Below are 21977 nucleotides of genomic sequence, written 5' to 3' on the forward strand. Positions count from 1 at the left end.
ATAAAGTAGGAGAGCTTTAGGACAGATTTGCTGAGAGATTAGCAGTTGGGATGGAAGCACGTGGCCATTTTTATAATAGACATGGGCCACCACCTAATTCCTGTCTCTGCTGCTCGTGTGTAAGCTAGGTCTGTAAATGGGAATTAACATTCAGTTCACAAAGTCTATATGTGATACAACATTATATAGTGTGAGCCCTTGCTGCTAACTTATTTTCTTTTTATTTACCATTGGCATAAGAGGAGCATTTGAATGCATCAGGTGTGTTCTTACTAGCAGTAATGTTAGCCTTTCCAGCTAGTAAATGTCCTTTATGAGTATGAATTTGATTGAAGCCTGGAAAAGCCTCATATTCTAATTAGAATATTCTACGATTCTATGCATCAGAATACAAATTTGTTTCAGTCCATGTTTGGAAGGCCAGTTCTTCAGAAATTATACCCAAGCCAACATCTTTCCCACTATACCACACTATATTACTATACACAGAGATCTCAGGAGAAAATTGTCCCGTTGTTTTGCAGCGCTGTGAGGAGTAGGCTTGAGTTCTGGACAAGCTGGCACCAGAAAGCTGGAAGGAATTCAGAGACATCCATCGGTGATGATTAAAGATTTAGATTTCATGAAGACATATTAAAAACTAATTATATAGAATTTGTCTAAGTGATGAAATAACAACATGTCAGTGCAGAATTATTCTCACAGGAGCAAGATAATGAAGAAGGGAGGATCGATATTCCTCAAATTAAAAAAAAAAAAAAAAAAAAAAAAAAGTACTATGTACTTGACATTTGCTTGGCTGCTATACAGAAAATACATGCTAGAGGGCGGTATGATTTGTAGCTGGCAGACCCTTGTCTACATTACTTTATATGATTGGCTTAATGTTACTTAATTTATAGCTGTAGTCTCATGCCAGTTGCTGTTTTACACTTCTTTTCTCTCACAAATTCTGAGCGTGAAGCTGGTGGTAGATTGGCCAGTCAGCATACACTGCGATAGCCCACCACATCACACGACCTGACACTTAATTTAGTACAGTTTTAAGCAATCAGTGGGAATGTGGAAGTTGGAGTATCTTGAACATTGCAACTTTCAGTCAGGTAAAAAAAGAAAAGAATGACCCTGTGCAGTACTAAACATCTCTAGTATAACAGGGCTTGATTCTGATTAGGTGTCTGAACACTCAGAATTATTGAGTGCTTGTGCTCTATTTCGGTGGATTAACCTAACCATGTGGGATCTTGAAAGTAATAGTGTAATCACACACTCAGTAAATAACTGAATCATATCTGGTTTTGACAGGAAGAGCCTGCAGAAGAAGATCCTATGGGTTTTGCTGTTACAAACCAAACTTTTTTTTTTTCCCTGGTGACATCCTGTGCTTTCAGTCTAGGGCTTTTCCCACCTGCAAATGAAGTGTACTCCACTGAGGGGTTCTCCACCAGAATTCCAGGATATGTGTGTGGACCCATTCAGCACATAAGTTATTTATTCTATACTACTTAATCGAAAATGACATTCTTGTTTTAATTTCTAGGAAGTTTTTTGGTTTGTTTTCTGTGTGGATTTATGTGGGTGCATTTTAATATCTCAGAGCTGTGGAAAAACTTGCACTGCTATACCCTTGAGAAAGCTCATTCCATTTCTGTGCATATGCAGATCCACTTCCCAAGGGATAACTCTTTTTAATGTTTATATTACGGTGCTGATCACAAGTCCTAATCAGGATCAGGTATCTGTTCATTTATTTATTTATTCTTTTTAAGAAGATAGTGTCATGGAATGTAGTGAATAAAAGATGGGTGATGAGGATGGATCATTAGCCTAGATGTCTTTGTTGATGCAAAATGTGGCAAAAATAACAAGTCTTAGCTTTGATGAGGTAGTATCATGTGCTACTGTTAGCAGCTGTCATTGAAAATTAAGGCAGTGCATCTGTGTGTGCAGTAAGATTACAGGTTTCCACTCTGGGTTGGTTTACATCCAGCCATCTATCTGGTCCTATCAGGAATGTGTACCTTTATTTCTGTTTAGCACTCTTTGAAATTGCTGAGCCATGAATTGTGTTTCCCAGGCTCTTTCACTGTGAGTCAATTTTGTTAAGATGTCCTGCACAAGCAAGTGGTATCACAGATTTAACATCATGTCTAGTTGCTCAGAGGTACAGAAAAAACAGCACAATTGCATTGCTCATACTTGGATCTGTGTTCTGATTGAATCTGTGATTGACTCCTGGGCAGAAAAATTATTAGACAGCTGAATAATTTCTCAGGGACTTCCGATTTTCATTCTTCCCTCCTGTCTCTGCCTCCATTGATCCTCCTTTGGTCTGACCAGCGTTACTTTGACCCTTGAGAATTGGTCCAATAATAAGCAACTAAAATAGACTGCTTTATTGAGAGAGATTCTTACAGAGATGCTGAGGCCCAAAAGCTGGGGTTTGTCTCAGGGGCTGGGGTTCATCTCATGCATGTAGACAGACTTATTTTGATTATTTTGATCAAATTATTTATTTGATTGACAGATTATTTTGTTATTTCAGATGGAATCCCATACAGTATGAAATTCTTAGTCATATGCTTAGCGTAGACTTTTTAGACACGTGCCTCAAGTCAGCACTGTGGGCAGGGTACTTTGGCTGTTTGGTGAGAAGGAAAGTCTTATGTTTTCTCTTGTTAAATGTGAAGCAAGTTGAGTAAGAAAATGATAATAAAACAGCATGGGGAGATGAAAAATCTCAACGTTGAATTTGATGATAGAACTAAAAAATGATTTTAAAGGGGAAAAATGCAATGAAGAAAGAACACAGTAATAAGCTTCCTGGCTGTTTTACAGAGATTTTCAGAAGCATATTAAGAATAGCATAACTCCTGCATACACATACCAAATTCCCTCTTGAGCACTGCAGATGCCCATGAAAACAGGCATGACTGCAAAACAAAAGCCAATGAAGAGCTATTACAGGAGCATAGAACAATCCAGTTTTTACTAGTTAAGTGAGTTAAAGCATGACAGAGGGAGATGAAACTATAATAAGGTGACAGACGTGCATGAAATAGCAAAGAATATTTTAGAATGCTAACAGTGAAGAGTGGGCTAAGTATTTGAATAGTTCAAACAACAAAAGAAATAACCTTTAAAAATCCTTCTGCTTAACATGGTTTACTGTAATATTTTGTTTAATCTGACTAAGATAATCCAGTCATCAAATCCTCACCAAATTACAGTTAAAATAATGTCAAAGCCAATGTAAATAAAAAGGTTAGTCATGATGTTTTTGATATTTTTTTCTTCATATGGAGCTGTTGCAAGCTACTCTGAATTTTGAATTTTCTGGCTGTTATGGTAGTCACTGATGCCACCAGTATCTTTGGAAATCGTTAATTATATACTCAAATTGTACAGTGCTTCAGAAAGAGGGTTTGTTCCAAGCTCTGAAAACTATTTTGTCAATATATACCTATGAAAAACCATATGTCTGTGATTTGAAGTAGTGTTTGGGAGAGATGAATCAAAAAGAAATCATAAATCACACTTGAAGACTTGCTTCCCTTCTCCCTCTTACAATTTTCCAAAGACAAAGAAGCACCCTCCTCCAAATCAAACAATCTAGCAGCACTGACAATACACCTGATTAAAACCTTAATATCTAATTCACTTTGTGAGAGGTAGGGAGAAACTAACAAATCTGGGTTTCTGAGTCTTTAGATCTCCAGATCAGTGCCTAATTGTCAATGTGAGCTGCATCTTAAACAGACAGGGACGACTTGATCTATCTACACTGTCTGCTTTGTATGATAAAAGAGATCATTTGACCTAGCTAGAATGTGTTCCTAAGCCACAGAAGATGAATATTGTTTTAATGGCCTTCAAATTTAAAAATGAAATAAAAGTGATCTGAAAAACACTGTAGCCTTTGCTGTCAGTAAGCTTTCAATATCATTATGTTAGATGCTTTTACTTAAAAAAGAATACTGGAAAGCTAAGGTCACAACAAAAAACAAGGGAATTTGCAAGTCCAGCATCTAATCCTAGAGATCATAACTACAGAATGTGAAGATGTAGTTGGCAGTGCAGGCTAATGAAAGGGCTGTTCTTCAGGGACTTACAACACTAAATAGCAGGAAAGCTAATTCCAAATGGAAGTTCTGTGCAGTGCATGCTGTATCCTCTGAAAAAGTCCCTATGGTGGAGTTAAGGATAAAATAATTTAGCCTTATATGTGACATATTTTAAAAGCTTGGAGATTTCTGTAACCTCTCCTCTGGCCATCTCTACAGACTATAATCTCTTCTGTGAGAAACTGCCACAGGGAAGTTCCTGACTTTTCTCGTGCAGTGATTCAGCTGCCTTGTTCTTCCAGTGACATCTTCTCACCCTCCTTTCAAGACTGACAGCTGATTCTTTAAATAAATATGTGTCTCAGAGCTGCTTCCAGCCCTCACAGACCTTTAAGTCTGGGTCAGACTTAATCCTTGGGTCAGACTTTCTCTTCTTCATTTACCAGAAGCATAGTCCCTAAATATAGGGACCCCAATTAAAAATGGTTTTCATTTGTTCAAGCTGGTAGTAACATGTAGTTAAGATGCCCTGATACTTTGTATTGGTGCTTCTTAGCCTATGTATTTAGCTGATGCAGAATTTTTTGCATTTTACCACAGCACATAGTGAGACATGGCACCCTTGTATGCCTGTCATTAAAGAACTTCAGTGGTAGGATGTGCTTGGCAGGCATAGAAATAATGCTTAGATCTGTTAGATCTGTTCAGCTGAGCGTGAATTTTAAATGCTTCCTCTCTCTGAAGACTTTGCTTGTCTATCAGGTACCCACTGTATTTTACTTACACAGTTGCTCCCTTTTTCCATTTCTGCTGTATACTGTTAACTCTGTATTTATATTCTCTGCCCTTTATTTTCACTGTTGTTCAGTCTGTCCCCTTATATTTTAAGAAACAATTCCAGCAACTCTCAACAAATCTCCAGCATAATATTTGAATGTTTAAAATGAGACAGAACTTCTGACTACTGGCTTATTTTAGTTCCCTCCTCCATTCATTAATTTACTTAATTTGGTAGTCTTTTCATTTCCCTTTCATCTTCTTATACGTTGTTCCAACATCTGTCACAGTTTACCATTGTGATGGGTCCTTGTGTACCTCAGGCATGGATTGATGGTCCGGAGTCACTACACTCATTTTGAGCTACAACTGGAAGAGTCAGTTCTAGTTGGCCACTGGGTATATTGCGTTTAGAAATTCAGCAGTACTATCTTCTCTTCTAGCATTAAAGGGCTTAATTCAACTTCTTCCACTGCAAAGTTTGTGCAGTCTCCTATTATTGCCTAGTGTCTTAATATGGAAGAGAAGAGATAACGTGTGATTTTTTTATTGAGTAGACCTCATCTCAGATCACAAACCAACAGTGCTAAATATGGTAAAAGCAGAAAACAAATGATGGTTATATGGCATACTTGAAAAATCAGGGTAGTAAGACTTTTTTTTTTTTTTGATAAATGTTTTCAGCTGTACGTAATGTTGAAATTAAATAATCAACAGTTCTCTGTAACTGTGGCTTTAGATTATAGATGTGGCGGTGTGGAAATTGTCCCTCCTAAATATGGATAATTAGGATAAAATGCTCCCCCCTCTCCAAGCCTATTCCATTATTCTAATGTAAAAGATCTCACTGAGGCAGAGTTGCTATAGTGTCTTTCCTTTTATGAAGAGTGCATTGACTAATTTGTAAATGTGTAGCTTCATTTTTGGCATGTCAGCTCTATATGTCTTCCTGGCTTAGTTCTCTTTGAGTGATAATTTTCTCTTTCAGAGGTTGAGACATTTTAATGAACTAGACTTATCAACAACTCTAAACTGAAACTGTTGTAGCATTCAAATACAAACCTCTGGGCAAAGAAGTGCTCTACTTTGCTGTTGCCAGTGTCTGCATTTTTGAGTTGTACAAGGAGTGCTCAGCCAGGCTGTCCTCCACTCTCCATTTCCTAACAAATAGTTTAGTGTTTATATTAGATAAAATCTTTGACATCTTACCTACAATTAGTGTGAACCAATATATATGTAACAAGGGAGGAGAAAAACAAAACAAAAAAAGAAACAACAGATAATTCTTCAGGCCTTGAAGGTGTTAGAAATGTCATTGCTTGTACGTCCATTCTACGCACTCTAAATATCCTGTGCAGATACACACTTAGGAACAAAGTAGGTTGTCTTGTACTTAAGTGATGACAAAAGAGAGCTGAGAAAGAGCAATATAGACCAAAAATATTCATTTTCCTCTGGCGATATTTTTTTTTTCTTCATTGAACTTGGAGGGACTGATAAATCTCGTTCTTCCTGAGGGAAATTACATGGGGGTATGGCAGAATCCAGTCAGCTGAAGTGAGTTTTGTTACCTGCAATTTCCAGCCTAATCTGCAGAGCTGTACTTGGATAACTGCAGAACCACACAAAGTACTGAAAACTAAATAAATAGCAGAAGGTACAGTTTTTATGAGCAGATGTTGGCCTCATAAATATCACATAGACAGAACACCCATTGATATTATTGTCTAAGACCAAATAAATTCCTAAATTCTGTGTTTCTGTAAAATAGTTCCTCGTAAAAATTTAGTTATATCCTGCATGACAGTAGATACCTGTGTATATGAAGAAAATCAGGTTATACATAGCTTGTGGTTTCCTAGTTACTGTGGTAAATATGGACAGAACTAAAATACTGATTCACAGTAAGAAAGTGTTAATCTATGTAATGCATTGATAACATCTTTTGGTATACTGACCCACAAATTCACATTCCAAGTTAGAATCAAATTGGGATTGTAGGAGAGCCCTGACAAAAGACAGAAATCCAATCTGAAAACAAGGGAGTGGTGTGTTAGTTTGGAAGATCCATAATCAAAAGAAATAGGTGACAAGGCTCAAGACAAACAGATCTGAGGGCAGAAAAGGCATTCCAGGCCATAACCAGATAGGCCTTGAAAGGGAGGGAGGAGTTAGAGGGAACCACAACACAAAAAAGTAGGTAGAACAAAAGTAATCTGCCAGGCGCTTTCCTTCGTACAACCAATATAGTCTGTGTCTGATCCAGGCTGAACATAAATCAACAGACTTTTCTTCCAGCCTATAGTTTAGCCAACAAACATCTGTCCTATACTTGTCATAGATTTTGCAATTCTCTGTTTTATCTATCTATTTATTTATTTATTTACTTATTTTTGCCTAGGTTCTCAGTGCATGGTCTTGTTGAATAACTACCCACCTCTCCTGCAGGGCATCAGAAATAAAAATACAGGTTGAAAACTCAAAGACTATATGGGTTTAAATCTATCTTGTTCACTCTTTTTTTTTTTTTTTTTCCAAGAGAATATGTGAAGACATATCCTCAAGGTACATAAAACATAATGTTGAAGATTAAGAACAGGCTACCAGGAAACAAAAATGGCTTTTGTCTCTTCTCTTTTATAAGTTCTTCTTCTCTAGTGTTCTTCTTTTCTGGGCTGTTATTGTTCTTCATATGCAATTTCTGTTCTTTTTTTGAGAAACTTTTTTTTTCTCCTTCTACCAAGCGATGCACATTTTCACTCTAGAGTGCATGGCACTGCTAGAAACACATCATTTCCTGTGTACCAATCGTTAACCACTAGCATTGATTGAACAGGGGGGAGAGAGAAGGAGAGGGATTATTGCTTAATGTAAAGATGTGAATGCTGTAGTTTGACCTGATGGCTATAAAATTCTGAGTCAAGCGTCTGACATATTACTAATTAGATAAAATGGCCCACAGGAAGACTTTGATGATAGTCACAATTTAATATGCTCTTGCAAATGAATTCTTAAGACTGTAGTGTAATTAACTTGTCAATGTATAAGCCTTTACATTTACTGCTTAGAGTATTATCTGGAATTATGAAATAAAATCCTGTTATGGTAGGGCAGCAGGAATTCTGCATACTGGAGGTATTGCCTAGATGAATTCAACATTTTATGTCTTTGAAGTACAACATTGTAAGGTCACAGATGAATTCAACATCTCAAGAGTAACCTTAGATTTAAGAATAGACTGCTAAGGCTAAGAAATTTAGTAGCATATAGCTTCCTTTCTTCTTCTTCTAATTTAAGATTTCTTAATCAGTCAGATATGATCAACCCAGAAATGATGCTGAGTTTTTTTCCTGTCTTTTGGGGACATCTCAATTAAATAATATAATTTATCCTGCATATTAGATATGCATATAATATACAATCCTTCATTCTGTACTAAGAATTAAAACAAAATCTAAAAAGTTGTTAGTAAGTTAAATATACATGTACTGTATAATGGTCTTTGTAATGTTACATAAATGTTTGCCATTACACAAGTTTGAGAAACTTAGTTTCTATCTGAAGATCTGATACGTAGATGAAATGCAATATATTTTTCCATACACAGATGGATTTCATTCTGAATTTCATTCTGTAAGCAGTATTTAATTATTGAAAACATGTTCATCAGCTTACTAGTGTCTCATTTTTCTCTTGCCCTCTTTGCTTGTTTTCTTCCCTCCCATCCCTCCTCCCTCAAATAGTAAAAATAAATAAAGGATGAGCTTGTGGTGTTTTCTGGTGTTTTCTATAGAAAGTTAAGCTTCGATGACATTGAGTAATTTATTTTACAGTTCACATGCACTTTGAATTTAAAATTTAATCTGTTCAAATCAGCTTGCATTACCAGAGAATGTGCTTAGCATGTTCCATGAATGATTCAGTAGATCTTAATAGCTACCTTAGTAATTTCTTATGAATCATTGAAAGAGATCACATTAGTAAACATTAGTGGTAAGTACTAAGCACATTTCTCATGAAATTGTGTTTCATGTGTACAGTTGATTCCAAAATCTGTGTGTAGCTGTCAGATGAAGAGTTGTATGTTACATCTTAGATTTATTGTGCTTAAAGAAGAGTTGTGCTTTTTCCCTTTCTGCAACTGATCTGAATAGCATGTCAGTGCAGCACCCACAGGACAATGCAGTGTGGTTGCCAGCTCACAAATAGTGCCATACACCATGGACCAAATGTAAACGATATAAACACACCTCTGGCTTCCATACAAAGCCTTTCTTATATTGTACTCACTTATTATGTATGGTACTTCTGAATTTCTAGGAAGACAAATATTTTTAATAGCATTTGGAGGAATCAAAATAGCTCGTAGAAATAATAATTATTAAGGGAGGTTGATGTTTTGTAAACTTTATGTCCCAAGGACTTTTAAATAGCTCTTAATTCAGCAGTAAGCAAGTGGAGTGCTTTTTTCTTAATTATTGTTCCCATGAATGTTTTAATTATGAATGAAGAATGCCATTGTTCCTTGAAAGGAACTTATTTAAATTCAGTTCCATTTGAAAAAAAAAAAATAAATGAGAGAATAAATATCTTCACATTCAAAAGCTTCATTAAACTGCATAGTTGCACTTATCTTTTGCTTGTACTTACAATCTTCCTTTTATTTTCAGTTTATAAAAATACTGATGCAGGCAACTTTTAATAGTTTCATTTATTTCAGAAAGGTGTACGACACTAAGAAAGAATCAGGAAGTTTTAATATAATATAGTATTTTGATGTTTTCATTAAACTGTTTCAACTATGATTATTATTATAGTAACTGAATACATAGGCCATAAAGCTCCAGATCAAAGGGTGGATAATTATAAATTAAATCTTCAGAGAGTCAGTGTAACTACTTGTTTACCTTTCACCCATTTGTTACTCAGAATAATTGCAATATAAATTAAGTATGAGAGTCCTGTTTCTCTTTAACATTTGAGATGGAGGACCAGTAACCCCTCACCACTCAGCTGAGGAAAGAGCTGCATGCAGCAGAGCTGCTGGGCACTCAGAGTCACATTTGGTCTCCAATGATCAGCATCATCAGACACATTTTACTGAGAGACAGAGAGTTTTAAAGTTACTTTAGAAGTTACTGAGTGTAGCAGACCAAAAGGTACAGAGACAAGGTGCATTTTTCTAAAATTTAATGTTGATTTCCTCTGGTGTCAGAAAGTTTTATCTATACTTGTCTGTAACTGAAATGATAAAGTAACCTTCATTTACCTTGAGTAAAACAGTACTTCAAAATTGCTTAGCATGCCTTTCACTGCAGAGCACATTGAACCTCTGTCTACAGTACTATGTAGCAACAATATATATTAATATATATTGCTATTGTTGTAGTCCCATAAATATCCACCATTCAGAACAATCCTATTTTGCACTTTTATACTTCTTTTAATGTCATAGCATCCCAGAATGTTATGCAAGCATAATGTGCTGAAATGGGTGCATAAATGATTCTGACACATACATGCCTACCTCTGGTGTATAACATCCTGCACAGATATGAAGAGGACAGAAAATCTGGCAAACAATTTTTCCAAGCTTCTGAAAAAACAGCATGGAGAAAGTACACATGTCAAGAAGTACAAATCCCTTCTTCTGCCTGTGGAAAGTTGTCCTGTAGGTAGAGATGGCATAGTTTCACAGAAGTCCTGTTCCACATGACTCTCACTGAAGTTTTACTTGTATAAATGTGTTGTTTTAGTCCTTGTGATAATGCCAGTGTGTTGTTAGTGGGGCTACATCTGGTAATAAGCACTGTGCCCGTGGCGTATGGTTTGGAAGATCTTGCTCTAATTCATGACTTTGCATCAACTCCTGCAAACAATGAGAAGTGTTAACTATTTTGTGCATGGAGTGTAATGCACACACTCATCAGGCTGCATGCTTGTTTTTAACAGCAGACAACATCTAGATGTATTGTTTGCTTCCTCTCTTGTAAAGCAGGTAGACTGAGTAGGTAAGAGGGCTGCTGCCAGTAGGAGAGGTGGGCAATCCCACAGTTCTGGGTGCTGCTTCCCGGACTGTTTCATATTAACAATTTAATACTAAGAAAAAAGCATGAAAAGTATTCGTGGTGCAGGCCTGGAATTTCATTTTAGTATCTAGCTTAAGGCTGAACTTCCCTTTCCTGCTGTTTTCTGGTTTCAGCTTGTTCCTGAATTACCTAGAGCTTAGTGGTCAAGCACTCTCCCAGCATGGAGCCCAAGAAGGTCTGGCCTCCAGGGGTGCTGCTCTACTCTCAAGTCTATTATGGGAAAAGAGGGCACTGACAGGGCAAAAGCAAAGCAAAACAAAACAAAACAACATGTCCAGCTGTCCAGCTTAGGCATCTGCTTTCTGAAGAGGGAAAAATGAACTGGATCTTCACTAGGAGACACAGATCCTTAGTTTCCAGACCCATTAGATTGCTGTACAAACAGCAGAGATACCAGCTTCAGGTGGACTGCAGCTCTGTTAGGCAATCTGCAGAAGTATTTCCTCCTTGCCTCTGACTATAGAGAGATCCTTAGGAATTGGTTCAGTAGGACTTATTTATCATCTTCTCTCCCTTTCTTATTCAGATACCTTGACACTCAGATACTTTTTTTTTTTTTTTTTCAGTACAACAGGAACAGAGACCTCCCTGCCTGTTGACATAGGCAGATATTAATAATGGAAAGTCTATATAAGACAGAGAATGGAAAGCAGCCACTGCGTAATCCTTACCCCCATTGAGACGATGCAGCTGGGGTAGACCACAGCCACTAGACAGAAAATCATGAGAAGGAAACTTCCTTTGCATCTTTCAGCTGGTGTATTGCATATTGGGGCTGGCCACTGCCTCACTGTATATGGTTTTTATTTTTATCTTTGATGTCAAGTTTTTATCCTATTCTAACGAATCCTCTCGATACAGACGACTTTCGTGTAAAAGTGCTGAACACTTAAATCTACAAATTAAGTTGCCAAGAGATCTGGTAGACACTTAACTCTTAAGATTTAAAAGAGAAGTAGGACATGAATATCCCAGATTGGGCACTCTGAAATCTAGCTTAATTTCTCTATTGCCTTGGCTTTTACCAGTAAAGTAGATTAACACCTCACAGAGAAACAGAATGTTATCCAGTTTATCCAGGGTATTGCTAGGAGTACACACATGAAAAAGTGAATTAATGTGAAGCAAAAAGTCATAATTCTGACATTTTCCAAAATTTTTAGTGTTTGGCTTTGCAACTACAATACTTTGTATTATGTTAGCCTTTGGTATGTCGTATTATGAATAACTCAAAATAAAAAGAATCTTAAGTGAAAATGATTGGAAACTGTTAGAAAACACTTCTGCCTGTTAGGTATGAACTTTCCTTATGAATGGGAACTCAAATTACAAGAGTCAAATTTGTTCTTAATTTTGATATGTAAATAGTGATTTGAGTAAAATGAACCATGTGTCTGTTGACACTCAGTCAAGTCTTTCTTTGTTAGATCCATTGTGTTCAGCTTGAGAACAGGTGCTAAGTTTCATCTTTATTCAGGAATTTCCTAATTTGTTACTTTCTATTATAATTCCAATTTTTTAAAAAATAGCATGCTTTTCAAGTAAAATTTATCATGTAGCTATGTAAACAGGATTATATTTAACTTTTTCTTTGGAAGGGTTATATTGGAGATCATTGATTTATATAAGCATAATAAAGGTTAATGTAAACAGGAACAAGATTTATCTCTGACCATAAGGAGTCATCACTTTCTTTTATTACACTATATACAAAAATATTGTTGATATAGTAATAAATCAAAGACTTCAGTAAGGACTGGATTGGAAAGGAGAACTATAATGGAGTTAAGGTGATGCTTTGCCATAAAGACAAAATTTAATGATCATACTGAGCAAAATTTTTCCTTTTGGAGGAAGATACTTGAAACTACACAGGTATGTACTGTGTAACCTGTATGTAACCTGTATGTAACTGTGTGAACAGATATTGTTTTTCTCTGTTCCTATTATTTCAGCCATTGCAAAAGTTTTTGTCTATACTTGTACTGTATAGAACAGTACAAGTTATGAGTGTTCTGGTTTTAAGGCTGTGTGAAGAAAAAGAGAGTAACATTTGCTTTAGTTGAACAAAACTGATGTCAGTTTTCCTACAGCTTTTTTTTTTAAAAAATAAGATCAATCCTGAAATGAAAGTCTCTTTTCAAAACAAAAGGTTGAAGCTTTTTTTTTTTTTTTTTTTTTTAAGTTTAAAAAACAACTCTAAAACCTATTCCAGGATTTTCATCCAGCCAGAATTCTTTGCCAAATCTGCCTGGAAACTGTGGGTAATTTGGCCATGTGTAAAAAGGGCATTTTTAGTCCGACTTACTCTCTGCCAAGAAAATGTCTCTAGCTTTGTCATTGTGTCCCAACTTTTACCAGAGTGAAGACCTTTAGGATGAAGAAAGCTGTGTCTTTCTGTCTTCTTCTAGGTCATTTAAAACACGTGGGGCACCACAGCCTACCAAAAAAAAAAATTAAAAACATCTTAATAATTTTATTTAAGGTACAATTATAATTAGTTTTGATTACTGTATATAAAGCTAATCAGAAGTACTGCCAAGAGAGAGCTTATACATACACAGACCTTTTCAGTGTTTCAAATATGCTGAAGTAGGCATGAAAAGCATGAAAGATAAAGGAGAATTTGGGGAATTTTAAAACCACATTAATTTTCAGAACAGATGCAGGGGTTTTCTGTTTGCTTTTATTGAGGATGTTTCATCTACTGTAAAAGAGCTGATTGCGCAAATGATACTTTTACAGGTAATTAGTCTATGACATTTCTATAGTTCATGTTGGTATTTTGGAAATATTTTGAAATAATTCAGCATTTCTTGTTTTCAAAGCACCAAGTGTATTTTTTTTTTCATGAATCTATTTCACAGTAATAATTTACATGTGTTACATTACCAGCATATAAATTATGTTTCATTTAATTGGGATGACTACAAACAATGTAGAATTAAATGCACCTGCCAATTTTTCGCTCTCAATCCATTATATGTGTGCTCATATTTTGCACATTGTTATTATTCATCGTTGATAATAGCAGGAGTAACCAATACCTTAAACTCTTTCTGCACATTCAGTGCAGGCTGCCATGCGGTATGCCATGAGAAAAGGATGGCAGTGCTACAGCCTTCACTTGTGATGACTGAAATGTCATGGTAATCAAATAAAAGGAATGGGTGCAATCTCTGTGTCTAGTTACCCTGGCTTGTTACCCAAATACTTTGTTATGGCCGGTGGGGCTCCTACACTGCGAGGAAGGAGTTGAATTCATGGCCCACTGAGCTGGCAAAATATAGCACCTGCATTCAGTGTATTTGTCAGACTGTAGGGTGCAAGAGAAGTATGAGGTATGTCTACATTAGGTACTCCTCAGACACCACATCACCAGAGTATTTCTGTGTGTATTTAAGTTCCTTTTGCTGTATCAGAATGAGAGTCCTTCTGTCCATTGAGTGCCTTGAGTCACAACCCCTTTGTTTTGAACTCCTGGTGGCACACGGAGAGCCCTGACAAGCCATGACACGGGAGCAGCTCCTCACAGGGAGGAAGGAGTCCTTTGGGGCTCAGCTTCCATGGTGGTGCAGGAGTCACGTAGTGATCCTGTGCTGGCAAACAGAATGTGCCCCTAATGTTTTTATCTAATATTTTTATCATTTTACCTGCATTTTCCTAGACCTGTACTAACCATTTTCAGTCAGACAGCTTGAGGATTACTGTAGCAAAAGCAGCAGTATACGAGATTTAAATGATTTATTTTCAAGAGGATCATACTCAGCTATCAGCCTCAGCTGCAATTTGTAAGACAATGTTAGAAAGAGTCTGACCTTGGGAAAGAATATTCTCACGTATTGTGTCTGAGATTGATGTTACTGATAGGTAATGAGCTGGGTGCTGCATTTTCAAAGGAATAACACTCATCTCAGATATTTACTTTAAAAATGTTACATGTCATTCCTTTCACAGCTCACAGAGTTCAGAAATAGAGAGGAGGTGTAAGGCTTGGAGAACTGTAATTTAATTGTGATTGTCATCTCTTGTTGGAAGGAACACCAAGCTGTTAGCAACTGGAAATTAATATACCTTGCCAATGGTTTGCCCTGTAGAAAAGAGTTGGTGATTGCTCTTCAGTTCTCAGGGGCCAGGTATCCCCGTGACACATATTGTGATGACAGTGTGTACAAATTGTCAATATAGTTTGGATTTTCAGAGGAGAGGAAACAGGTAAAGAACTGACAAGGACAGCACTATAGTTTTGTCATCTATATTCAGCACAGAAGATACAAGATGTTGAGGAGTTGGCCGTTACTGTCTTTGAACTGATCAGTGAAGAGCTTCCTAGTTTTCCTAATTTGTTAAACAATTTTGATTCTATTCCTTGACTGCTCATATTTATTCCTTTTTTTTTTTTTAATATCATACTAGATGTTTATGAAATGTCAGCATCCCCAGAAGATGCTATGCTGCTTTGTTGCTGGGCTAATTATTTAGTCATGTTGAAAACAAGGAGTCTTACTTATTAAAAATAAAACAGATTTATCACTGACTTCTTTTTGCTGGAAGAGATCATATCATTGTATTTTTCACTGAAGAAAACATGCTTTATTCAAACTTGATTTTTATTACCCTGTAGCAGCTAAGAAACATCAAAAGCTCTTTCCATGAAACTGGAAGAGTTGTTTCTTTAAAAAAATAACTTTATGTAGGGCTGAAAGAATATTTAGAAGCAGAAAGAGGGGGAAAAAAAGATACGGAAAAGATACAGGAAGTCAAACGTATTTTACTCTCATCACCTGTACCCACAGCTGTATTTCCATTTCATAGACAGGACAAGAGGTGAGCTTCTGGAGTAGCACATAATTTCTGATTTCAGGCCTTGTTAAGAGCTATGAATTTTGTATGTGATACATAAAAGTAGATCTTTGAAGAATCTTGATAAAGATGGTATTAGAAACCTAACTCATAATCTTGATCTATGAATATTCATACTTTAAAGAACAATTTTGCTATTGTGACAGACAACAAGCTTAATAAAATCCATTAAACTGGAATAATTGGATTAGTGTAAATAGAAGCCATTAACTACATTAGCTTAAAAAAGGTAGGAAAACAGACTTTTCTTAGTACTAACTAGTTAGATTTTTTTTTTTTTCCTGAAGAATAATTTTCATTACATTAATACAGGATAAGAAACTGGCAAATCAGTTAATTTATTAAAGATTCTTTTTAGTATTACAGATACTTAGATACACTGCCAGAAATTCGTGATTCAAAAGAGCTTTTTGAAGGTTCTTAAATTTAGAAAGAGGGGATTTATCCTATCTGTTTAGTTGTGAACAGGGACAGGTGGTAAGAAGAGTCATGGGATTTGAGAGTTATGAAGCCTGATCACACAAGGCCATTAAAAACTCAATTAATGTCATGAGTCACGGTTGGACAATTCAGTTACTGCCTGTGACCTTCCCCTGCTAATTTCATCAGTTACTTCCGCCCACGTTAGCAGAGGCTACATCTACAGCTATTAAAGAATAGTTATGTTTCCATTTCATATGGAAAAAAATTGTGACAGATATCACATTTTGGTACATTCCATAAGGGTCAGTGTACCTATTTTTACAGAGACAGCTGCATAAAGTAGTAATGATAACCTTTATACCTATTTATACTTGAAAATAAATGAATTTATAATTATAATGAAATTTCAACACTTTAAAACATTGGTGTATTTCATTATATTTTTAAAATACTACAAGGTCCTGAAAATTAATATCAGGCTTTATAAAAGCATTACATATTATATTTTCTTACATTACATACAACACATACAATATTTTCTTAATTAAATAATTCTTTGGTATAAAGAAGGCACATGATGAATTGTGACGTTCTGGAGGCAATTCCTTTTTAAGAATGCAAAGAAGGTGGCTTCTATAGTTTGAAACAACTTTTAGTTTTGTGTTATAGCTTTGCACGATAACAACGTTGATATTCTTCCTTCAGTAATTTACACAATTAAGAATTAGGTATGAGGACACGTTAACTTTTTGTAAATATTGCCAGTATTTTGCAGGCAGCCTTTGTGTATTTGCGAGTCCTTTGTATTGCATGTGACACCTGCCATCTTCTGGATATTGTCGGAATTGCCAGCTGTTTGAATGAACTTGAAAGTAATGGAGAGTGGTTTCTTCATCTGTGTATCTGTTGCAGAAAACGTGTACAACTGGTATCCATGCACAGGTTAATGTATCAGAGGAAGTAGCCCATATTTCTTGGCCAGTCATTTTAGTGGTGTACAATGCTTTTATTCTGGGGTCTGGTGAAGTCTTAAGCAGTGTTTCTGTACCCTGTATTGTTCTCACAAATTGATTCTTTCCCTGAAACAGTTTTGCATTTTTACCAGGCCATGAAGCACAGCCATGAAGCAGTAAGCTATCAAAAGAAAAATATATATATATATATATGTATATACACAGAGCTGTTCAGATGGAAGAAATGTACATTACAGAAGAATCAGGGATGTGTGGTGAAACGTTTTTGAAGCTAGGTAATTTCATCTAGTTAAATATTCTGGAAAGAGTTCGCAAATGTTATGGGTTTCTTGTGGCATGAAGGGAAGAGGAGTTTGATTTATTAAGTCTAAAAATGAGTTACGTGCCATGTAATTTCAGTGCCCTTTAGTCCTTGTCACAAGTCAGCCTCTCTTCTACATGTATTAATTTGCAACAACCTTTTCCCAAATAGAAATATGCCTAGCCTTGTACACTGCCCTTGACTCACAATCCTCTGTTGTCGTTGAAGTCTTACTATTCTCACTCTGCAGCTCAGTCTAATACCTACAAAATGACCACATGCTGCTTTGTTAGCTTAAAATGGCAAATAAGAATGATTTCAGATGTGCAAGAATACTTGGACCTTGTTTTGAAATTAAGCTGCTGCTTAATTAGAGCTTGCAGTAGAAAATTACAATTCCAGTCTTCCTAGTCCACTGAACTCCATCAGTATTTCACTGTATGTAAATGAGATCTCTTGCTATTTCAGCTTTTTGCTTATTTTTGTTTGTTATTATTAACAGGCTTAATTTTGTCTTTTGTCTGTTTTACATTATGAGCTGTTCTTTTTAATAAGATTTGAGTTCCAAATAGAACTTTAGATTTTATACGTGAATTATACACAAGCTTCAGGATAATTGGAAGATGATCTTCTTCAGATTTTGTGATACTGAGGAAGACTGGAGGTTATAGCAAACCTTGCATTTTGACATGACACAGCAGAAATTTCAAGCAGAAATGCATGAAAATTATATCAAATCTCAAAGCTGTCCTTTCAGATATTCTTTCTGCAACTGCTTTTTCTCTTCAAGAGATGCTCTGTGCAGGCTGTCAAAGTCCTCATGGCAGCCAGCAATTACTTCTTTTAAATCTTTTCCAAAGTATGTCTTCCCTGGGGAATTTCAGCTTCCAGTTTAGAAAAGCAATTTTTTTATTTTATTTTATTTTTTTTCTGAATTCCCTGGTGGCAGTGTTCTGGCTGATGAGCTGAAGGATTTTTACATCCTATTAACTGCAACAGAAGGAAAAACAAACAAAGAAACAAACAAACAAACAAAAAAAAAAACTCTGCCCTTGAGATTTGTGTAAGTGAACTCAGTTTAATTTTTTTTTTCTTTTAAATGCAAAATAGAAAGCTAATGAAAGAGCAAGTGCCTTGAAGCCAAGCTATGTGTGTCTCTGTTAGTTTAACCTTTTAAAACTTATAGATATGCATTCTGAATGAAGCATGAGATGGAAGAAGAAAGATGAAAAAATGTATTCTAGAGAATAGTAGCTTTAAAATGATTGGTGTGTAACTGGAGCAGAACAAGTAAACTATATGAAAAGCCTCTCTCAATACTCAGCAGTTCACTTCAGGCCATGCAGGCAGAGTTGCTGTAGTTAAAGAGGTTATAAGCTGAATCAAGAAGAAAATTAAGCATTGTTCCGTGAGCACAGAGCTAAAGTAAATATCATACAGCAAACAGTATTCAGGTTAGGTTACAAAGCACATCCCAGGCCAAATATTCCTTTCAGTTTTTGCAGAACAACTTCAAGGGTGTGGACCCAGAGATCTTCCCTCCTTATTCTTTGGGTGGAGTCCTTACACTTCAATAAGTAGAAGGTAAAACATCCTTCCTCAATTGAATAGAAAAGTCTGCAGCACATCCCCTCTTCCTAACATGCAATTCTTTCATGTGTCTGCTTCTCAGATGCTCCAGTTGGTTGGGTGTACATTTCCCAGGAGGTGCGGTCATATTCTTCACTCAAATACAAAACAGAATTAATCCAAAGCATTGTTAGCCAAGAGATGCACAACCATGAAATCCAAACATTTTAAAACACCGAAGTTAGGGGGAGAAACCAGCAACATGTCAATTCCCAAACCACATAAATAGTCTTCCCATCTGAGGGGGGTGAAACGATCACTCAGTTATATTTTGAAATCCTCAGGAATAAGAAAGCAACTTCAGAAAAAAACAAACACACACACAAAACCTGTTTTCAGAGGAGTAGCCAGTAAATATATTTTTATATACTCAACTCACTTGCCATTAACACTTTTGATGTACCACATCAAAGCAAACATATGGAATTAGGTTCACTTTCATGTTATATTTAACTGGTATTTGCTTTAATGGGAATGTTTTCCCTCTTACCCTGTAAAAGTTAAAGGAGTTCATACTTGTCTCCACTTCAACTCTTTCTCTATGTTGTAAGTAACAAACACAATGACCAAATGAGGTTTGAATCAGATTCCCGTATCATACAGAGAGACATTTACAATCGACTTTGGTGTAGCAAATCTTTATCAAATAAGTCTTTCTTATTAGACGGCTTGATAGAAGGGGCTGTTGTGATTTTAACTATTGAAATGTGCACTAGGAGAGAAGTTAATGATAAAGCCTAGAACTGGACTGGTGAAAAAGTGCAAGCATGAGTTGCTGAAACTGGATATTTAGTTTTGTTTCATCTGAATTAGATGCAACTTCAGAGAAGTAGATTGTATCTGATGTAGCTCAGATTTAAAAAAAAAAAAAGTCAAGGTAATGTCAATTACAATTTGTGTTAAAAATGTGGTACATACACAATTACCAATTATATAAGCTTAAACTGCATTCACATAAATGTCTCTGGACTGTTGTTCGACTAGAATACTGGCTTTGGCATGAATAAGAGCTTTAAAACAAAGTGGGGGGAAGAACTCACGTAGTCCTCTTACTTGTTTTTATAAGTAAAAAGGTGACAATCAGGTGAAAGAGCAGTAGGTTTGACAACAAGTGGCAAAGGTAAAGAAAACAAACATTTACGGGGCTATCCTGGTAAATGATACAGTTAATGAAAGGACCATAGTGAACATGGCCTGGAACTGGCTGTGCTCCACAAATCTCAGCTCAAAGATTTGTACCTAAATGTGAAAAAATGAGTGTGTGAATTACTGTAGAGTTTGAAACTGGGTATTGTGTTAACAGGAATGTGGTTGAGGAACTAATACAAGTGCACAGATACTGAAGGATTCAGTATATACTATGTTACAGACAACAAAGACTGTAGATAAAACAATTTTATTTGGATCAATATCACTTTCAGGAAAAGGACTGAATTGAGAAAATGCTGAGATACAGGTTTTAATGTAGAATGTGGTATCTTCAAAATTTGTAGAGAGAAAATACTTCTGATAAATGGGTCATTATAGGAGACCAGTCACCAGCTACAGACCTGAGAAAAATGTTACTAACAAAGGTAGAAACTAATTTTCTCAGAAATTAGAGCAACATTATTTCACCACAGAGCAATAGAAGCAAGATAGAAAATAGAAATATTTTACATTTGATTTTGGTATGTCATGAAGATATAGGAGAGCTGTTTGCAGAAAAGGTCCTTGGTTAATGTGGTCACACAAGCTTTTAATTTAAATGAAGTGTAGATTTATAGTAGCTTTCATTTTTTAAAAAAGCAAATTTTGAGGAATTAAGGAAACTTGTTAGAAAGCTCAGCTAGACTTGAGAGTTGGAGAATTTGGGATTATTTTAAGTCAAAAACGCATAAAGATTCAGAACTTGTACTCCCCTCTCCCTCAAAAAAAAAAAAAAGTCTTAACTGAGTAATTTGATATTTCAGAATTGATATTTAGACATGCAGAGAATATTGAATTGAGTAGGCAGTAATGTAAGTTTGTTTTAAAAGTCAGGAAGTACAGTGAAAAAGAGAGCTTCCTAAAGTGAAGCTGGGTTAATCTTATTGTTCAAAAACGTTTGAGACATTGCAGTAGGTTCTTTATAAGTATGAAAAGAAAATAAAAAGGGGGTGAGGGGGGAGAGAAGGGAGATTGTTATAACATGATTGTAACATAAAGATTAAAGGTAAAGTTGGGGTGACCTCACAACTAAATGAATAATTTGGTATTGAGTAAAGAGCATTTGGTATTGAGTATTCAGTAAAGATATTGATGTTCACTACAGAGTCAGAGGTTAGGTGACTAAATAGTTAGAATGAGTGCATACAATGGAAATTACCATATCCAAGAGGCAAGAAGAATATTATTAGTAAATGGGGACTAGGTTTTCTTGGTCCTAGGGTACTGAATGGCGAAAAATATCCGGTATGTGAAACTAAGGCCAGGAGTTTTAATGACTATCAAGTTAGGGATGGCAATGGAGGAACAGAGAATAGCAAGCATTTTATAAATGTGTGAAGAAAAAAAATAATCCAAGGAGCTATACAACTTTTTTAAATGGTTCATGATATACTTTGAAATAAAGAATGTGGAGGTGAACAATGAGATAGAAAGTGATATGGTAGTTTAAAATATTGTTTTGACGAGACAGTGTCCCTTCTTGCTAAAGGAAATATAATAGAACAAAATCATATAGGATCATAAAATTGTTTGGGTTGGAAGGGACCTTTAGGATCATCTAGTCCAATTTCCCTGCCACGGGCAGGGATACCTTCCACGAGACAAGGTTGCTCAAAGCCCCATTCAGTCTGGCCTTGAACAATTTCAGGGATGGGGAATCCACAGCTTC

General features: G+C 35.9%; 1 protein-coding gene across 1 annotated transcript in view; it reads left to right on the forward strand.

The window, feature by feature from the left end:
- The window catches only part of NAV3 (neuron navigator 3), a 494795-nt gene that overhangs the window by 135689 nt on the left and 337129 nt on the right, over nt 1–21977 (forward strand). The gene's annotated exons all lie outside the window — the stretch shown is intronic.

Source organism: Cygnus atratus, chromosome 1 (genome assembly GCF_013377495.2).
Source record: "Cygnus atratus isolate AKBS03 ecotype Queensland, Australia chromosome 1, CAtr_DNAZoo_HiC_assembly, whole genome shotgun sequence".
In the NCBI taxonomy this organism is placed as follows: Eukaryota; Metazoa; Chordata; class Aves; order Anseriformes; family Anatidae; genus Cygnus; species Cygnus atratus.